At 42.7% G+C, this 20000-nt stretch overlaps 1 protein-coding gene across 1 annotated transcript in view; it reads left to right on the plus strand.

Moving 5' to 3' along the window:
• The window catches only part of LOC135102049 (uncharacterized), a 160402-nt gene that overhangs the window by 45075 nt on the left and 95327 nt on the right, over positions 1-20000 (plus strand). The gene's annotated exons all lie outside the window — the stretch shown is intronic.

Consider the following 20000-nt stretch of genomic DNA (forward strand, 5'->3'; position numbering starts at 1 on the left):
GTGACACTTGTGGGAGAGGGGACGGCGGGCGGGAGGAGGGAGGGTGACTGGCTCTGGGAAGTAGTTAACGAATCTATGATGCGGTGGATACTTGACAGTTCTCTTATCTTGTGCTGAGCGTGGGATTACATGTCCTCAAGAATCTGGCTGGGAACTGTTTTTTTCTGCTTCTTCTTTCTCCTCCGTAAACTGTGTGCTGCTTGCCCGTGTTGCTCGCTGCCTGCCAGTCTGCAGGTAACGGTAATGCATCACCCTCACAATAATACAGATATTAAGTGACTACCAACAGACAAGTATTGGTGCTAAGGAGGCAGATAACGAGGCAGGCAGCGAGCCAGGTGAGGGAGGCTCGAGACAGGTGGTGGGGGACGCGCGGGGATGATGGGTTGTTGTTGCTGCAGCTGTTTAATGCCACACACTCTGGACCGCCGCTTCATTTACATATATATATATATATATATATATATATATATATATATATATATATATATATATATATATATATATATATATATATATATATATATATATATATATATATATATAATTAAGAGTGCGTATTAATGTACTTTGGAGGTGCCTGCAGGCCGCGGCACGCAGCATGAGGCGAAATGCCTTGTATGGGCGGCGTGCAGTGTAGCTGGGCGGGTTGGCGTCTGGCTCATCTGGTGCCACGCCACGCCATGTATACCTGACAGCTTAAAAGTATGCAGCGTCTGTGCACAGGCGTGGGCGTGGGTGGGAGCGTAAGCCAATCCGTAGGAAAAAGGAACGGCCGCAGGGGACGCGGCTGCATATTTAGTGGGCGGCGGTGATCCTGGGCGCTGGTTTGCGTCACGTGGGAGCGAGCAGCTGCCGCGACCCGCCGGGGGATAAGATTACCCGATTTGAGATTAGACTAAAAGCTCTGAAGTGGAAAGATTTCGGTGTCATTTAGTGATAAGCAACGAGTGGACACAAGGACGAATGGCCGTTGGCCCGGCGGGGCGGTGTGGCCCTTATTGGCGAGGGCCCTTCGTAGTGGTCCGCCGCCCCTCCTCGCCCGTATTAACACAGGGATGTACTTCGTCACATGACGTAATATTTTTAAAACCTGGGCTTATCTTGGCGTCTGTTTTTTATATTATCTAATGTGTGCTGAGCGGTGATTGGTCGAGGAGGACGCCTTGCTCTGTCTCTCATCCCTGTCTGCCTCCCTCACCCCTTGTTCCCTGCCTCCCTCACCTCTCTTTCCTGACTACCTTCGCTCCCTGCCTCCCTCACCTCTCTTTCTTGACTACCTTCGCTCCCTGCCTCCCTATCCTCTCTTTCTTGACTACCTTCGCTCCCTGCCTCCCTCACCCTTGCCTGCTTCACTCACCCTGTCTACTTCTCTCATCCCTCGTTACCTTTCTCCCTCACCTCCGTCTCCCTCATCCTCTGTTACCTGTCTGCCTCACCCCTCATTTCCCTCCTTCACTTTTGTCTATCTCCCTTACACCTGTCACCTGCCTCCCCTCGCCCTGTCTTACTGCCTCACCCCTGTCTCCTTTACCTCGGACTTTCTCTCTGCCTTCCTACATCACCCCCCCCCCCCCAAGTTTAATGAAGTATAATGTGTGTTCTTTTTGTTGTGTTTATAGAGCGGATTTTTTTTTTCTAGTTTACTTTGAAAGGCGGCTATTTTGAACTAGCACTAAAAATTCTTCATCACTTCGAGATTTGCGCAGATCACACACGCAGTTTTTATGCGGAACACAACACAACACAACACAACGCTTGCCACACATTACTATTAGTACCGACCTTTATTGTGTGTGTGTGTTTGTGTGTGTGTGTGTGTGTGTGCGAAACAGATAAATATGAGAGAAGTTCATTATTGAGATATTTCGTGTCAATGTTTTCTTTCACATTTGTAGATGAATTTATATATAAGTCTTAGCTATTTATGTAAGAGCACGTGTCTGGTCATTTATTTCACCTACTACCTGCTTACTCACTGACTTATGGTATTAACTTTATTTATTATACTTAGATTTAAGATGAACAATTACCGCAAGATCTTCACTTGAACACTTCACTGAGATGCAGAGCCACGTCGCTTTCTTGGATTTGGTATAATATATTACCTGTTATTAAGTATCTATTAACAAGGTATGACTCCCACAGCACAGTAAAGGAGGGTGAGAGGAGAGAGTGAAGGGAAGGAATGCGTGGGTGGGTGCTGGCTGGTGGTGAGGTTGTGGGGACGAGAGGGAGCGATTGGCGGGGGAAGGGGGGACAGAACGGGAGGCGGTTATTGGGGGTCAGGGCCAGGGTTGGGGGATGGTGGCGTTGCGGGGTGCACCGGCAACAACTATCTTGGGCCACTTGGGGGAGACTCAGTGAATGAGGCAGGACGCGATAAGCTGGTGATTAAGCTTACATTTATCTCGGGCAGGTTCATACAAACAGATCCACTCTTTGCCCTCCCACTTCCCTGTTTATCTGTCTGTCTGCATGTCTTTTTGTTTGTCTGTCTTTGCTTTTGTTTGTGTTTGTGTGCGTTTGTTTCTGTTTGTCTGTCTCCTTTCTTCACTTATCTTACCTTCCCTGTCTTTCTGTCTGTTTCCCCTCTCCCCCTTCATTTTTCTCGCCTCTCCTTGTTTCTCTGTCTTACCTGTCTCCGCTTCATTCCTCTCACCTTCCTTCCCTGTCTTTCCGTCTGTCTCCCCTATTTCCTCTTCATTCCTTTCATCTCCCCTTGTCTTTCTATCTATCTTCCTGCGCTTGTCTTCATTCATCTCACCTTTCCTTGTCTGTTTGTCTGTCTGTCTCTCTTTTTCTACCTTCATTCCTGTCACCTCACTCTGTCTTTGTTTGTCTCACACTAGACGATGAATTAAGACTAATAACATATAAAATACTAACGATGAAGTTATTACAAATACCAGAATACATACACATATAAAGACTAAGGATACATAGTGGTTTTGTATCGTAATCTTGTGTATCATTACATTTCCAGCCCCTTCACAGCTCAGCAACATCAGATGTACTAATACTGAAAGAAATGAAAATATTAACGTATATATACTTACAAGGACTAAACATACATTTTGTCTTCAATCACAGTCTTACATTATCATCTTTACATTTTCATTCCCCTCGCAATCTTTTTATTTATCCATCTATTTATGCATTTGTTAATTCATTCACACACTATACTTATCTATCTGTTTATGTATCCCTTAATTAATCTATTCATTCTTACAGTATATATTTATATATTAATGGATCTGACAACTCATTCGTACAGTATACTCATCTATCTATTTATGCAACTTTTACATAATGTATTCATTTATCCACCCATTAACATTGCGAGTCATTGGTTCATCCTTCATTAACCTTGCGGGTCGCTGTTCAGAGGGAGGGGTGTGGCGGCGGCGCGGTGAGGTGTTAATGGTAGTTAATAGTCTCTCCTCGAGGGTCGTGTTCCCGTCCGTCTATCTCTTGATACGCAGATAAAGCAAACACGTAGATTACTTTGCGCTGGATGAGTCGTGCCATCACTGACTCCCTGACTGCCTCATTAATTGTTCATGTATTTGCTGTTTAGTGGTAGTGTAATTGTTCATATATTTGTTGTTTTGCGGTGTCGTATAGTCATGTTATGCATCAGGTACGTGGCAGACTGTCTTTGTAAGTTGTTTTTTTTTGTACGTTGTCTCAAAAATAACAAAGAAAACTAATATTCAAATAGACAGGCAGATTAATGTAGATAGTTTATCTTAGATTATTAGGTATTTCAGTTTCTTCCTATCGCGGTCTCAAGTTTTCGGATGTCATCGAAGAGGATTTCTTGTTTAGATGGCAAGAAACAAACATAGATAGATACATACGTATGAATGTATGCATGCATACTTACATTATATCCATTGATCATAAGTTTTAGATACGAAAGCCATTATCAATCTACTTTTAAAACTGCCATGTCACATTTATTGATAATTAAAAGTAGGTGACGTGACTGCAGCGGCGTGGCGCGAGGAGGCTTATCCACTGCGGCGTCACTGTGACACGGCAGGTGTGTGTGTGTGTGTGTGTGTGTGCGTGTGGGACATGGGGGAATGGGAAGGGGGAGGGAAGGCATTGGTAAAAGCGGTCAGCCTTTGTATTTCTAATTAGATTATCTTCTATCGGATTTTAGGTTAGTGACGCACCGTTCATTGCTGGCTGGATGAACGGTACACTTACATTGCTTCACTGTTTTATGTTTGCACTGCTCCTGTCGCTGCTTCGGAAAGGAAAGAGAAGTTGACGTTTCCACACGCTGCTTTTATCTTTGCTGGCCTGCGTCTGTTTGCAACTTCTTGAATATACAGTTTTTGTACTTCATTTTTATTCTCTCCTGCCAAGGTCTCGGCTTACGTGCAGTGTTATGTTGCGGAGTGATGTCAGTATGTCAGTCTATGTACTTCTTTCTAGAAACTTTTCTGTTGTGCGGGTATGCGTGTGTCGTCAGTATGCGAGGGCTGCTTGTATGTGAAACAATCAAAGGCTCAGAAATCTGCCACCAGACGCCAGTGCAATTACCAAATCAGTTCGACAGCTCAGCGATAATGATAGTGTTATTCATACTAATAACACCCGTCACATGTAGATGGCGGGAACATGTTTCTTGTGTTGAATTATTCATCCGTAAGTTAGCTGGCTTTTCACACCGAACCAGAAAAGTAATCACCCAAGAAAGTCACACAAAATAATAGTCATGACCAGGAAAAAAAAAGTAACAAAAAAGAAACACATTGCCACTCAATGAAGTGCACATGACACACTCGCCCGGTGTTTAGGAATGGCTATGCTACGTAAGGTAAAGGTGAGCAAGTCCTCACATGCTGATGCAGTCTTAGGGCGAATCTAATCACCTTAGAGCACCTCCCGGGACAATTGGGGCTCGGGAATGGTTGCTTTCCGCGACTGTTACGCTTGTCCTTCGCATTTTTCTGAAGCCTATGGGAGTATATGCGCTCGCCTGTGATGATGCTTGGCTGTAGCTCAGAAACTAGCTACAGAATATTCTCGGAAATACTCTCATTGTGATTCCCACACGAAGTTATCTGCTTGTGATTAACTAAACCTTATCTAACCTAAACCTAACATAACCTAGCCTAAACCAGTCTAGCGTGTTCAAGAGTGATAGCCATCTACTCTTCCAGACTTTAGAAATATGCGGCCGGGATAGGAGTGTGTGCGGCTCAGACGAAGAGTGTTGTGTTGTGTTGTGTTGTGTTGAGGTGTTGGACCAGAGTGACGATTGGTGTCCCGCTAGCATGGCGTGGCATAGACGGACAGCAGGTAGAGATGGGTAGAGAGGTTTTTTTTTTTTTTTTTTTCTGTGAAATCGTAGACGTTAGTGACGATGATGATGATGATGATGATGATGATGATGATGATAATGCCGCACAATAACTTGTTAGGACGTCTTTGGAAAGATTTGTCTTGCTGCTTAATAACAGACGTTGATAATGGTGACAATAATAATGATGATAATGATAGTGTAGAATAGATAATGTCACAGACTGATTTGTTAGGTCTTGGGAGTGCTTTGTCATGCTGTAGAATCGTAAACTTTGATGATGATGGTGATGATGATAATTATGATGACGAAGACGACGATGATAATGATGATAATGGTGATGATAATGGCCCGCAGTAATTAGCCAGGTTCTAATGATGATATTTCCTACTCAACTGATTATCTCATCGATGCCGGGTGTACTTGAGATAAACTCATTGACACTCTCCTGACGGGGAGGCCGGGTGGCGCGCCAGGTGTCCGTGCTGCTCATGCTGCTATAGAGGGGCGCACTGAGACGCACCTCATCCTGCTGGTAATCCTCGTGTTGATCCTTTTACTGCCACGCCCCCGCCCCAGTACTTAGCGATAGTACAGTCAGTAATGAAATAATATAGAACACTGTCTTCCACGGTGTTCAATCTTCCTTCAGTAAGTTCTCAGGTCCACTAAGAATCTATCATGTTGGTGTTACAGTGTTACCAGACTGTCAGGAGATGAGTTGACTTAGCTCTTTCACTACCATGGTCATCTTTTCTGTTTACATTCAAGACAGTGTAAAAAAAAAAGAGAAAAAAAAAAACTCATTTGCATGGAGACACAGAAAAGAATAAAAAGGGATTATTTTTTTGTTTCTTTCTATACTATAAAACTATTTAACCCTCTCACTACGATACACAGCAATTCACACCACTAGAAGTGATGTATGAAGTCTTATTAAGCATCAACAGCAAAAAGAGAGGATAAAAAGGAAAAGATTTTGCAATTTCAAGCCAATACAGTGCTTGGAGAAGGCTGTAGAACAAGAAAAGATGCCTCAAAGTGGTTAGTGATTAAGGAAGGATGTGTCAAATAGGTGTGAAGGGGTTGAGACAGTACTAAAAAAAGAAAAGTAAATAAATAAAGTGGTTAAGGAAAAAAAAAAAACTTATCAGTGAAAGGGTTAAAGTCTTCTTTGTTTGTTAGTATTGTTGCGGTTTACTGTGATTACGTTTATTTGTTTATTTTATTTTATTTTTGAATCTAATGTTCTTCCGTTATCAGTACTCTTTTTTTTTTTTTGTCATAAGTGCAGTAAACTGTTAACCACACTAATGATGTTGTTGCTGTTGTTGTTGATGTTGTTGTTGTTGTTGTTGTTGTTGTTGTTGTTGTTGTCCGTTTTTTTCTTCTTGTTCTTATTATTATTATTATTATTATTATTATTATTATTATTATTATTATTATTATTATTATTAATATTATTATTATTATCATTATTACTATTACCTATTATTATATCATTATTATTATTATCATTATTATTATTATTATTATTATTATTATTGTTATTATTATTATTATTATCATCATCACCATCATCATCATCATCATCATCATCATCATCATCATCACCATCATCACCATCATCACAATTACTATTACTACTCTTATCATTACCATCCATGCAGATGAAAACTCATTGGTTGGTTCAGTCCCATGCACTGAGTCAGCGTTCGGGGTTTAGTATCGCGGATCACAATGATTAATCAAGGAGGAAGCCTGGATTAGTGATCGGAGGGGCGGGGATTAGTGGTGCTGGGGGAGGGATCAGCTGCGTGTCTTGCCTGGCGGGGGCACGCGAGGAACAACCAAGGCAAGGGAGCAGGAGACCAAAAAGACCTGAAGACGAAGGATGGACTCTCTTCTTTTTCTTTCCTGCGTCACTCGATTTTCTGTTAGTGTTCGAGAAAGTTGCTGGGTATGTTTCGTACAGGAACTGCCACGATTAGACAGTAACTACTTCTTGCAGCTTCCCTTATTTTCTTATGTTCTTGTGTAAATGTGTGATTATTTCCGTCATGAAGATAGTGAGGCGTTGAGGGAAGGTCATGTTGGGATTGTGACAGTGACCTCTCTCAGCCAGGAATCACGGAAGACGAAGGATAGACTCGATTCTGCCTCTCTCGATTTTCATTTATCTTGCGTTCCAGAAGTAAACGTGTGATTATTTTCGGCATGTAGACAGTGAGACGGGAAGGGAAGCTCATGTTAACGGTGTGTGGGTGTGACGGTGAATTGGTCTCGATTGCGTCGCTCGATTTTCTTTTTTTTTTTCTGTGTGTGTGTGTGTGTGTGTGTGTGTGTGTGTGTGTGTGTGTGTGTGTGTGTGTGTGTGTGTGTTGAAGGAAGTAGATGTGTGATTATTTCCGTCGTTCAGGCGCCGCTGCTCAGATCACCAGGTAGTTAATTAGACAGTTCACGCCATAACAGCAGCAGCACGACAAGGCTCTCACCACTCACCGCTCACCGCTCACCGCCTGGCCTGGACCTTGCAACCACTACAGATAATAACAATAATAGAAACAACAGTGATAGTAGTGATTTCTTTATTTCACTCAAACAAGAGATATGGCTTAGGCACTTAGACAGGTAGACTCAAAAAAATATGAGAGAGAGAGAGAGAGAGAGAGAGAGAGAGAGAGAGAGAGAGAGAGAGAGAGAGAGAGAGAGAGAGAGAGAGAGAAATACACCATAACTAGTACCAGGGATGTATGGACCATATTCTGAAACACATCTGGTTGCACCTCCACTACATTAAAAGTTTCTAGCTGAAGTTACACATGTTTTTAAAGGCGTGTTTATGGTTCTAGTGACAAATTAACAAGATTTCTACAACATTAACAAGAGAAACACACTTGAGTACCGGGCTAATCAACTCGGTGGCCTTTGAAAACAATCGTGGTGAGAGAGCAAACCGTTTCTGAATGCAGGTCTATAGTTGAGGTCACGGGCAGCAAAGAGTCGTGGTGCGCTGGCGGGACTCTCTCGCTGATCTATTTATTAATCTACATAAGCACTCGATAGCCATCCTCGTCTGATAGCACTCACTCCTCGGACCCCAGACGTGTTATCTCAAGCGAAGCACAGTCTCCAGGTGATAGCGGACTGCGGTAAACAAGGCGCCATCTTGCTTTGTTCACCTCCACCCCTCCTCCTCCTCCTCCTCCTCCTCCTCTCTCCCTTTTTTTAGGAATCCATACCCCGGGCGTGGTAATCTGGCGGGTCTTATTGTATGTTTGCCGCCTTGTAGGAGTTGCGGGATGATTTGGTGTGGTGCAGTGAAGGTATTAGAGCGGCGGATCATGTCTTATTGGTGGCCCTTGTGTCTTGTTTATGTCCTTGTTGTGGGTAGTGGTGGTGTGGCGTGGTGTGGTGATTCTTGATTCTCTCTCTCTCTCTCTCTCTCTCTCTCTCTCTCTCTCTCTCTCTCTCTCTCTCTCTCTCTCTCTCTCTCTCTCTCTCTCTCTCTAACAGGTACAGTATACCACAACCATGATTTATGTTGTTTATCCCCCGTCTGCTCGCTGGTTAGTTAGTTAAGATGTCCGTGCCTTTGGATGAAAACTATAAACACTATCATTACTCACAATTGCTATATATACCCATCACCCGTCGTTTCCTAAGGGCGCCACCACAGTAACACTCTTGAAGACCCGCCGAGGATACACTGAAATTTGACGAAGTACTCTGAGGGAAGACCTGAAGTGGGATTACTAGCTTACTATATGGATTACTATATGGATGTATGGCAAAAGTATGGTGGTTTCGGAAGGCCGGGGGAAGGGAGTGGGAAGCATCTGTCAATCCAGGAGTCTCAAGGCAGGCCCCGAGACTCCTGCCGAGGGGGAGGAGAGAGATGGATTGGGAGGATGGGGCAAGGAGAGGGAAGGTTCGGGATTGACGGGTTGGGGAGGAAGGGGTTAGGTAGGAGGGGCGTGTTTATCAGGTCTATCAAAAGTCAGCGCTGATCGAGGTATTATCATTAGCTTGCCCATGTGTGTCTCCCCCACCTCCCCCTTCCCTCCCCTCCTCTACTCCTCTCCCCTCCCTCCCTTTGGCTGTACTCACGTATACTCCCTCCTCTTCCCCCTCTCTGCCTTGTCTTCTTTCCCCTTACCCTATCCCTCCTCTTCCTCTTCTCTTCTCCCTCTCTTCTTCTTTCCCCTTCTCTTGCCCTCCCTATTCCTTCTCTCATCTCAGTTACAACACGAAGCCTGACCTTCCCTCACTGTACCTTGTAGAAAAGTTGGAATATCATAAGGGTATGGTATCACGATTCTTACTATCACTATCACCAAGGACCGTATTGCCGCTCACTCACTTCACAATGAGGAAGAAGAAAGACACCAATAAACATTTATCTATTAAACTGCTGGTGATCCTAGCCTTGTTCTTCATTACTATCGTTGCCTAGTGTAATATCGATGGAATCTTAAGGCGCCTTCTATTTACCGCGATCCGTTTCAGATCACTGATTTAGTCGCGCGGCCCGTGTTCTATTTACATCTTGATCTAGATTTACCTTGATCTGTGTGATCCGGATCATGATCTGGGTCCGGAGGTAGGTTACAGCAGACGACACTTGTTGAAGATGCCGGCGGCCATATCAGGTGCTGAGTAGCCTTTGCTGGGGACTTATTTAGGGAAATACAAGGGAGAAAACGGCTGATATGTCTGAGGAACAAACTGAATGGTAATGAATCGTTGCAGAATGCAACGTGTATAGTGGTGCAATGTGTATAGTGGTGGTGACAGATGCCAGAAGCAAGGGAGATATTACAAGCCACGCCAAGCCTTGGCTTAATGGCTTCCGATTATAGTGGCCATTGCCGCCTCTACCAACGACTAAATGATGAGGCAAAGGAAGATAATACTTGTTCAGTCTTAAACAATGCATCTTTATTTTTGTTTTGAAGTGCCAGAGTAACAGTGTCACTAGTGCCACCACGCGAGCTAGGCTAACTTTACCTTACGTCTGATTTTTTTTTTTTTTTTTTTTTTTTTTGTCATTCTGTACTTCACCACAGCCAGTACTTTCGGCATGCCATGTGTGAAGAGAGCTTTGTATGAACCTTATGCAACGTTCATGGCCAGGGATGGAACCCAGTCTCGTGCTGCCATTCTTTTCTCTCCTTAAGGAGGATTAGCCAGGGTAAGCATGTGGCCGGGACTCAGGGGTGGCCTTCTCAGCCCAGCTGCTTCAGGACATGCAGGCTGTAGTGCTCGTTGACGCTTCCTTAGAACACTATGTCGAGCATCAACTGTCTGCCGCTTGTGACAGCTGGGCAGCGACTTGCCTGTGTTGTTATTGTTTTGATTGGTAATGGCTTCCAGCGTTCTCTTTACTTGAACAAATCAAGATCAGGTTCAGATCCAGATCAATGATCTGGAGTTAATCAGTGCTATAAATAGAAGATGTTTTTAATATTCTTTTATGTGACTCATTCAGGAATACAAACACCTTCCAGAACTCGTGAAATCTCCAGTCTAGATAGGGACATAGATAGACAGATACATATTTTATTGACCACAAACATTATACTGTATGTATAAGCACAAATAATAAAATAGTACGAACATCTGTGATATTTTGTAACTTAGTGGTGAAAAAAAAAAATCGCAAATAAAAATGGCAAAAATATGGTCCAAAATAACTATCGTATAATAGCTTGATGAACTAAAATACTTAAGTGTTAGATAGTTAGTCATAATACGCAGGTAAGATAAGGCTGTACTAGATGAGTAACTAGATGACCTCGAACCACATGATGAGAAAGAAAACTTATATTCCACGGGGTGAGCTTAACCTAACTTAACCTAACCTAACTTAACCCCAAGGAGCGGGAGACGCCCTCCCACTCTCCCCTACTGAGCAGACTAGACATCTCACGTGAGCCGGGTCGGGGCGCCCCTTCCCTTCCCCTGGCCGGGTCAAACAAGCCTCCCATCCCCTGACCGCCACCCACCAAGGGCCGTCACTTGGCTGACCAGTAAACACACACACCGCACATTATCTCTCTTCTCTAATCCTCTTTTTCTTGATGTCAGTCACGCTTGACAGCCCGACGCAGCTGACGTCACGGAGCGGCTCGTGCCTCCCGCCGGCTGCTGCCTCCACCTCCCTCCTGCAGCAGCGTCTTGCCCACTCATTGAAACTCATTAATACCCCACGGGGCTTTGTTCCCTCACCAGAACTACAAGACCACGGAGATGATGTGATTAGTCAGGTTCCCTTGCGTGCCTTTCCCCGACGATGCAGAATCTTGTTCAACTGTTACGAGAATCATGAAAATATACTTGAAAATCGTCACAATCTGCTCTGGAGGATGAAGAAGAAGTGGAGTGAGATGCTCAAGTGTTGGGGAATGCGGGGCAGGACAGACTAAGGTGTGACGCTGCCCTTGCATTCGTGAGTGGCTGAGGTGCTGTCCAGTGTGTGTGTGGTGGGATCGTGGGGAGGTCCACTGTGTGTGTGTGTGTGTGTGTGTTAATCCCCGTCGTGTGCTCTCATAATCCTCGGTCTCTAATCCACGTCACCCTTTTGTCTCAGCACAAGTCTGTCGTTTCATAACCCGCGTGTCTCGAGCCTCGCCCCGCGTCCCCGTGTCGTCCAGCGCGCCCCGCCTGTCGTGCTGCTGCTTACCCTTATTTTTTATGGCGTTATTTATTCCCTTGTAATTACTCTCCCTGTTTCGTGTATGCGTCCTGTCCTTACGGCACACCTTTTCCTCATTCGTTTGATCTCCTCTTGTCTTCTTGTCGGGGATTCGCCTTCTCCTCCTGCTGTTATTTATCTTGTTTCTTCCTCCCTTCTCTCTCTCTCTCTCTCTCTCTCTCTCTCTCTCTCTCTCTCTCTCTCTCTCTCTCTCTCTCTCAGGATTGGTTGTATTATCTGTTTGAAATGCTGCTGCCTTAAATCCGAGTTTCAGTTGCCATGGACACCAGTCGATGATAAAACCTTCTTTAAAACTTGAACTATATTATTATGTCTTCTCTCTACTAATTTCTTTTTTTTTTTTTACTTTTTTTTTACGGTGTCTTGAAATAGTTTTACGCATCATTAGTTTTCTTCTCTTTTCTTACTTTTTTTTTCTACGGTGTCTTTAAATTGTTATTCATCTCGTTAGTTTTCTCTTCTCTCTCTCTTCTTATTTGCTTTTCTTTCTCCTTCTGTGTCTTAGAAACGTTAGGTCTCATTATTATTTTTCTCTATTCCTTGTTTCTTTTTTCTCTTACGGTCCCTTCAAATTGTTATCCGTCTCAGTTTTCCTCTCTTTCCCAACTTCACTTTCTTGTTTCATACGGTATCTTAAAAGAAAAAAAAAAAACCTTTGCCACTTCAATATTTTTCCTTCTTTATTCGTGTTTTTTTTTCCTTTTTCCAATCGTGTTTACAAAATCTTAACCACCCTTTCTTTCTTAGTCTCTCTTTCTCTGTCTCTTTCTGTCTTCTCTTTTCCCTGTTTTTATTTTCATCTTTCTGAATTGATTGAATTTCCTCTTCTTATCACTTTCACTTTTCCCTTTTACTGGCATCTTCATAATTTCCTCAGTCACATTTTTCGTTTTTCCTGTTCATTCTGCTTTCCTTTCATCTCTTAACTGTATCATGTCTGCGCATCATTTGTTATTCCCATTCGTTTATCTTGTTCAATATGCATGGCTTTCTTGTCTTTTCTCTTTTTTTTCTTTACCTATCAGTTAATCTTTCTTCTTCTCTTCTCCTTTATCTTGTTTTTCCTTTTTTATTTCTCAGTGTTTTATTTGTCTTCCATACATCTCTGTTTCTTTGTTAATATCTCAGTCTATTTGTTTTTTTCTTTTACTTTGCTTTATTTCTTTTTATTTTTTGTGTTACTTCATCGTTGTTATTATCATCTATTCATCTTTGTTCTTCTCTATCTCTCTTTTTCTTTCTTTATCACCGTTTTTTTTCAATATGTTTACGCTTCTTCTGTTAATATCCCAGTCTAACTTTTCTTCTTAATTTCTTTTCATTCCTCATTTACTTCATTCTTAGCCTTTCCCTTCTTCCTCTCTTATCTCAAACTGTTTTTTTTCCTCAGTTACTTCACTCTTATCCTTCCCCTCTTACAGTTCCTTCCCCTGTAACTTCTTTCCTTCCTCACTTACTTCCTTACAGTCCCTTTCCATCTTCCACCTTCCATCCCATCCTCATCCCATCCTCTACTCCACCGTACCTCCTTTCCAATTTCAATTATGTCATCCTTATCCCCCTCCTTTCTATCTCCCATCCCTTCCTCCACCTTCTCTCCATTCTCAATTACCTCATCCTTACCCCTTCCTTTCCTTTCCGTCTTCCTCTTTTCACCCCTTCCGCTAACTCCACTAGCGGCCCCCTTTCTCTAATCCCTCTCCCTCCCCTTGCTCTCCCTTGCTTTCCCTGCTCAAGTAACACTCGTCTCGTGCTGGCCAGATGCCACCTTTTAGCATTTCAAGGTAAGCTATTTTCTTTTTAACCTGGCTGGCTCCGGGCTGCGGCAGCGGTGGGGTTGGTGGTGGTGGCAGTGGTGGGACTGTTCGGGAGGAGGGAGAGTGGGAGGAATATAAAAAGGGGGAAAAATAAAAGAAAGCCGTAGCCATTAAGGGGACGGGAAGCATCATCGTGGTAAGCGACAGATCATTTGTATAATATCCTTATCCGCCATTACAACCAGCGTATTACCCAAACTAAGACGCTACCCTCTCCTCTTCCTCCTCCTCCTCCTCATCTGCCTCTGCCGACTTCTCTTCTGCCGCCTCCGCTGTCTCCTGTATCTGCCTCCTCCTCTTCCTCCTCCTCCTCCTCCTCCTCTTTCCTTTCCTTTGTATTCCTTTGTATTCTCCTCCTACTCCTCCTTCTCCTTCTGCTTCTGATCCTTCTCCTCCCTCTCACCCACTCTAGTCATCTGTCTATTTGTTATTATTGTTAATCTTGTTCTTGTTCTTGTTCTTCTTGTTCATCTTGTTCTTCCTGAAATTAGTGAAGGTCAGGATCGGGATGCGTTGTTTTTTTTATTTGTTTGTTTATGGTTGGCGAGTGGCATTGTTGTTGTTGTTGTTGTTGTTGGCGACACCACTGCTGCCGCCACCTGCCGGATCGTTACCGCATCATTTAATACTTACACGTTCATTTATTAGGATTAGAAAGCCACCGGATTATTATTATTACTACTGTTATTATTATTATTATTATTATTATTATTATTATTATTATTATTATTATTATTGTTGTTGTTGTTGTTGTTGTTGTTGTTGTTGTTGTTATTATTATGAATACGAAACCCACCAGTGAGTTTTGTGCTTGCTTGAGATGTGACTTGTGTATGTAGACCTTTTTTTATTTATTATTATTTTTTTTCTGTTTAACCTTTACGAGAGAGACGAGGTACCAGCCTTTTTTTTTTTTTTTACCTCCATTATTGTCTCCTTGGTCTCCTCCACTCCTAAAAAAAAAGGGGGAAAGAATACAGACTCATTCCCTTTCCTTCCCTTAGTAGTGTCACATGACCGTGTGTTGTGGCGCTTTTAAACAGTCTCACAGGAACACAAAGGAGGAATAAACATCAACCTAACTGTTATTCTTCTCCCTTACGAGGTTGTCTGTGATCCGATCTATAGAAGGAGATGTAAGGAGGATAAAAGCGAAGGCTCCTCCCATCCATTCACAGTCAATCAGTCCATCAAGTCAGTCAATGTACCCACACACCTGCGCGTCTCACTGCTACCTGACATGCTTCCTTTATCACAAACACTCGTAGGCATTTTTATTGTTCTCCAGCCACTTTTGAATAGTATACCGGCTAAATATTGAATACTCTACTCATTTTATTCCCTTTTCCTTCTTGTAAGTCTTCCAAAATATTTCATGCATTGCTATTAGTTATATGAATCGTGTCTCAGTAGCAGAGTTAATCAGTCAACCAGTCAGTCTCTCAGGTGTTGCAGGTACAAAAGCGAAGGCCACTCCCTAGCCATTCACAACTAGGCAGTCAATTTTTACCTGTACCTACACACCTGCGAGTTAATGGGCGTGTGTGTACAGGTGTTTGTTGCACCGCCTTCAGTCATTCAGTCCGTCAGTCAGTCAGGTGTTACAGTTGTTTGTGGCTTACCTTAGCTGTTTGGTGAAGGTTGTTCTCGTTCACTCTGTCCTTCGTCTTGCCTTCCGTCATCCCCTCTACGAGTATACCTCCCATTCTCTTGTCCCCTTCCTTTGTCCCTCCTTCCCTCTCCCCTTCTTTCTTTCATCTCTCCTTTCTTCGCCCCCCTTTACCTTCTCCCATTCTCTCTTTCCACCTCTCTTCCCTCTCTCTCTCTCCTTTCCTTCGTCTCCCTTATCCTCCCCTCCTTCCTTCTCCTCATCTCTCTGCCCTCATTATTTCATTTCCTCCTTACCTCCCCACCTTCCCTTTCCACCTCTCTCTCTCTCTCTCTCTCTCTCTCTCTCTCTCTCTCTCTCTCTCTCTCTCTCTCTCTCTCTCTCTCTCTCTCTCTCTCTCTCTCTCTCTCTCTCTCTCTCTCTCTCTCTCTCTCTCTCTCTCTCTCTCTCTCTCTCTCTCTCTCTCTCTCTCTCTCTCTCTCTCTCTCTCTCTCTCTCTCTCTCTCTCTCTCTCTCTCTCTCTCTCTCTCTCTCTCCCTACACCCAGCAAACTCTCTCCACTTTGGATCTCTCAGTATCCGAGGTTAGAGTTGAGAGAGAGGGAAAGAAGTGTGAGGGAAGTGAGAAGGAGGGTGGTTGAGAGATTGGAGGGAAAAAAATGAGGGAGGTACAAAGTTAATAGAGGAATTAAAATAAGGGTATTATTGTTGACGTATCCTTCGCTTCTTTCCCCTTTTTCCTCTTCTGTTTATTTTTCTCCCCTCTTGCTGTTTACTGATTTTTCTTCCTTCTTTTTTTCTTACTTCCTCTCAGCGGTCAGTGTGTTTCCGTGTTATAAAACAGAAAAAAAAAAGGGTGTGCCAGTAAAGGTTACAAAAAAAAAAGAAAAGAAAAAAGAGACGGAAGAGAAGTAGATAGAACGTGATTAAAGAACGGGGTGTGAAAGGGATAAAAAAAAAGAATAAAATAAAATAAAAAAATTGCAAAAAAAATTCAAGAGACACAAAACACGGAAATTAAAGTGAAGGATTGAATATAAAGACGGAAAAAAAAAAGATAGAAGGAAAAAAAAAGTGATGTGTATATGTATATAAGAAAATTAGCGCAGAAAGGGAGGAATTTATGTAGATTTTCAGTTAGACGATTAAATATTCACGTATGAAGAATAAGAGAAGGATGAGAAGGGGAATAAAGACAATGAAAGAGAGAAGAGAAGAATTTAAGAGAAGAAGGATAAGAACGTGGAAGAGGAGGTGAATAACAAGAAAACAAGAATAAGAACAATAAAAAGAAGAAAAGACAAAAAAAAGAACGAGGAGGAGGAGCAGGAGAAGGAGGAAGTGGAGGAGGAGTAAAATAGAGAAAAGAACACGAAAAACGAAAATGAGGAAAAGAAGATGAGGAGGGAGAGGAGGAGAGAAGAAAAGAAGAAGAAGAAGGCAAACAGCAACAAGAACAACAACAACAACAACAACAACAACAACAATAAAGAACAAGAACTAGAACATGATTGAGGATGAGAATTAGGAGGAGGAAGAAGAAGAAGAAGAAGAAGAAGAAGAAGAAGAAGAAGAAGAAGAAGAAGAAGAAGAAGAAGAAAAGGAGGAGAAGGATAATCTTGATTGATGTGGAGCTGGGAAAGGGGGGTAGAAAAAAGGAAGAACTGTGTGGCTTAGGAGTGGGGATGAGTCTGCCGGGATCAGGGACTCCAAAATGATGCAGCCTGCCAGAATTGAACCCTCCATCTACGAGTACACTCCCCTCCCCGCCCCCTCTCTCTCTCTCTCTCTCTCTCTCTCTCTCTCTCTCTCTCTCTCTCTCTCTCTCTCTCTCTCTCTCTCTCTCTCGTTTTAGGAAGTCCGTGAAAAAGAAGAGTTTAAAACCATAGGCGGATTGATAAGAATAGAAAATATAGGTGAAGGTTTGTAGACACAGACACAGACACACACACACACACACACACACACACACACACACACACACACACACACACACACACACACACACACACACACACACACACACACACACACAGAGAGAGAGAGAGAGAGAGAGAGAGAGAGAGAGAGAGAGAGAGAGAGAGAGAGAGAGAGAGAGAGAGAGAGAGAGAGAGAGAGAGAGATTGGGGGTATAACAGATAGAAGCAGATCTCTTATGAAAGCAGGAATAAAGAAAGCATAGAGGAGGAGGAGGAGGAGGAGGAGGAGGAGGAGGAGGAGAAGGAGGAGGAAGAGGAGGAAGAGGAGGAAGAGGGAAGAGGAAGAGGAGGAGGGGGGAGGAGGAAGAACGTAGAGAAGATTAAGGTAGGGAGGGGAGCAATGGGGAGAGAAGGGTAGAGATAAAATATGTGGAGGGGAGAGAAGAAAACTACCACTCAAGGAACAGCGGAAAGGAAGGGGTGAGGAGGAAAGAAGGAAAGAAGGAAAAGGAGGGAAGGGAGGGAAGGGAAGGAAGAGGAAGAAGGGAGAAGGGGAGGCAAGGATCACACGTTTGTTGTGTGCAGTGAAAAATAGTGTAAGTTTATGGGGAAGTGTATTATTTTGTCTTGATAATTTAATCGCTTGCTTTTTAGATGGCTGGGGATGGACACATGTCTGGTGGTGCGCGGTGTGTAGAAATGCTGATGGTGTTTACTGTTGTTGTCATTCTAACCTCACCTAATCTGATCGAAGCTAACATAACCAAACCTAACCCAGCCTAACTTAAACTAACCTAACCCAGTGATGAGAAAATGTCTGAAAATACGAGATGTTTAGTAATGCCTTTGTCATTCTAATTTGACCTCGCTAACAAGGACAGTGCTATTCTTACGTTAAAAAAAAACAAACAAACATAACCTTACCTAGTCTTACTTAACCTAACCTAACCTAACTTAATAGAAGCCAACTTTACCTAATTCTACTTAACCTTACTTATTTTCTAATCTAATCTTACGTAACTTAACCTTACCTGGCCTAGCCTTACCTAACTTAACCTAATAGAAGCTAACCTAACGTAATTCTTCCTAATCTTACCTATCTTCTAACCAAACCTTACTTAACCTTACCTAGCCTTACCTAACCTAACCCATCCTAACCAGTAATGTGTTCATCCACCTTTTTTATCTTGGATTCTTGAATGATGGCCAGGTCGATTCTCTTCATCCGTTACTATAAAGAAAAAAAGGAACACAAAGGAATCAAGAAAGGAAGAAAAATATATCAAGTGACCTGCTGCTGTTGTTGTTGTTGTTTTTGTTGTTGATGTTTCTGCTGCTGTTTGTTCTTTGTTTTCTTGTATTGGTGTTGTCGTCGTCGTCTTTGTCATTGTTGTTGTGTTATCGGTGGTATTGCTGTTGTTTTCGTTGTTGTTGTTACTGCTGCTTTTGTAGGTGTAGCTGCTCCACACTAGAAAACTCATCATAAAGCTACGTACAATACATCATAACCAGTGAGGGACGTAGGATTTTAAAGCGACGCAGTAATACAACAAGGACAACACACACAAGCAGAGACAATGAATCAGTGTTGTGTGAGTACGGTTAGGTGTTGCTCGCCCTTCCAGCGGCTGAAGGGCAGGAAAAAAAAAAAAAAACGAAGAAAAAAGCATATAAAAAGAATGTAACAGAGGAATAGACATTTTATAGTGACATTAAAAGAATAGGGTTAAAAAAAAGTGTTACACGGACCCATTGAGAGAGAGAGAGAGAGAGAGAGAGAGGAGAGAGAGAGAGAGAGAGAGAGAGAGAGAGAGAGAGAGAGAGAGAGAGAGAAACCATACTCTTCTCTTTCCTCTTCCTTACCGATTCCCCTCGTCCCTTCCTCCTCCTCCTCCTCCTCCTCCTCCTCCTCCTCCTCCTCCTCCTCCTCCTCCTCCTCCTTCTCCTCCTCCTCCCTTCTTTCTCCTCCCGAGCTCAGAAAATAGAGGACTTTTACCGCCGAAACTCCGCCAAAGAAGTTAATATTTACTTAATGAGTCAAAATGTTCGCCTCTCTAATCTTCTTTGGATTGCGAAAAATCTAATTAATCTCCACCTTTAATCACATCTCCCCTGATTAGCGAAATTTGGAGGGGACGCAGAGAGAGAGAGAGAGAGAGAGAGAGAGAGAGAGAGAGAGAGAGAGAGAGAGAGAGAGAGAGAGAGAGAGAGAGAGAGAGTTTTTTTCTTTCATGTGTGTGTACGATTTATTTAAAGGGAAGATTTGATTGAAAGTAACAAGAAACAGTATTGATAATGATGATGATAGTAATGATGATATTAATAATAATAACAATAATAGTAATAATAATAATAATAATAATAATAATAATAATAATAATAATAATAATAATAATAATAATAATAATAAAACAATTATAATAATAACAATGATTATAATAATAATAATGCAAATAATAACAGTACGAACAACAACAACAACAGCAACAGCAACAACAACAGCAACAACAACAGCAGCAGCAGCAGCAGTACCACCACCACCACCACCACCCACACTCACAACAACAACAACAACAGCAACAACAACAATAATAACAGAGATAATGAACTTCTGTTAT

The sequence above is a fragment of the Scylla paramamosain genome, chromosome 7, assembly GCF_035594125.1.
Source record: "Scylla paramamosain isolate STU-SP2022 chromosome 7, ASM3559412v1, whole genome shotgun sequence".
Lineage (NCBI taxonomy): Eukaryota > Metazoa > Arthropoda > Malacostraca > Decapoda > Portunidae > Scylla > Scylla paramamosain.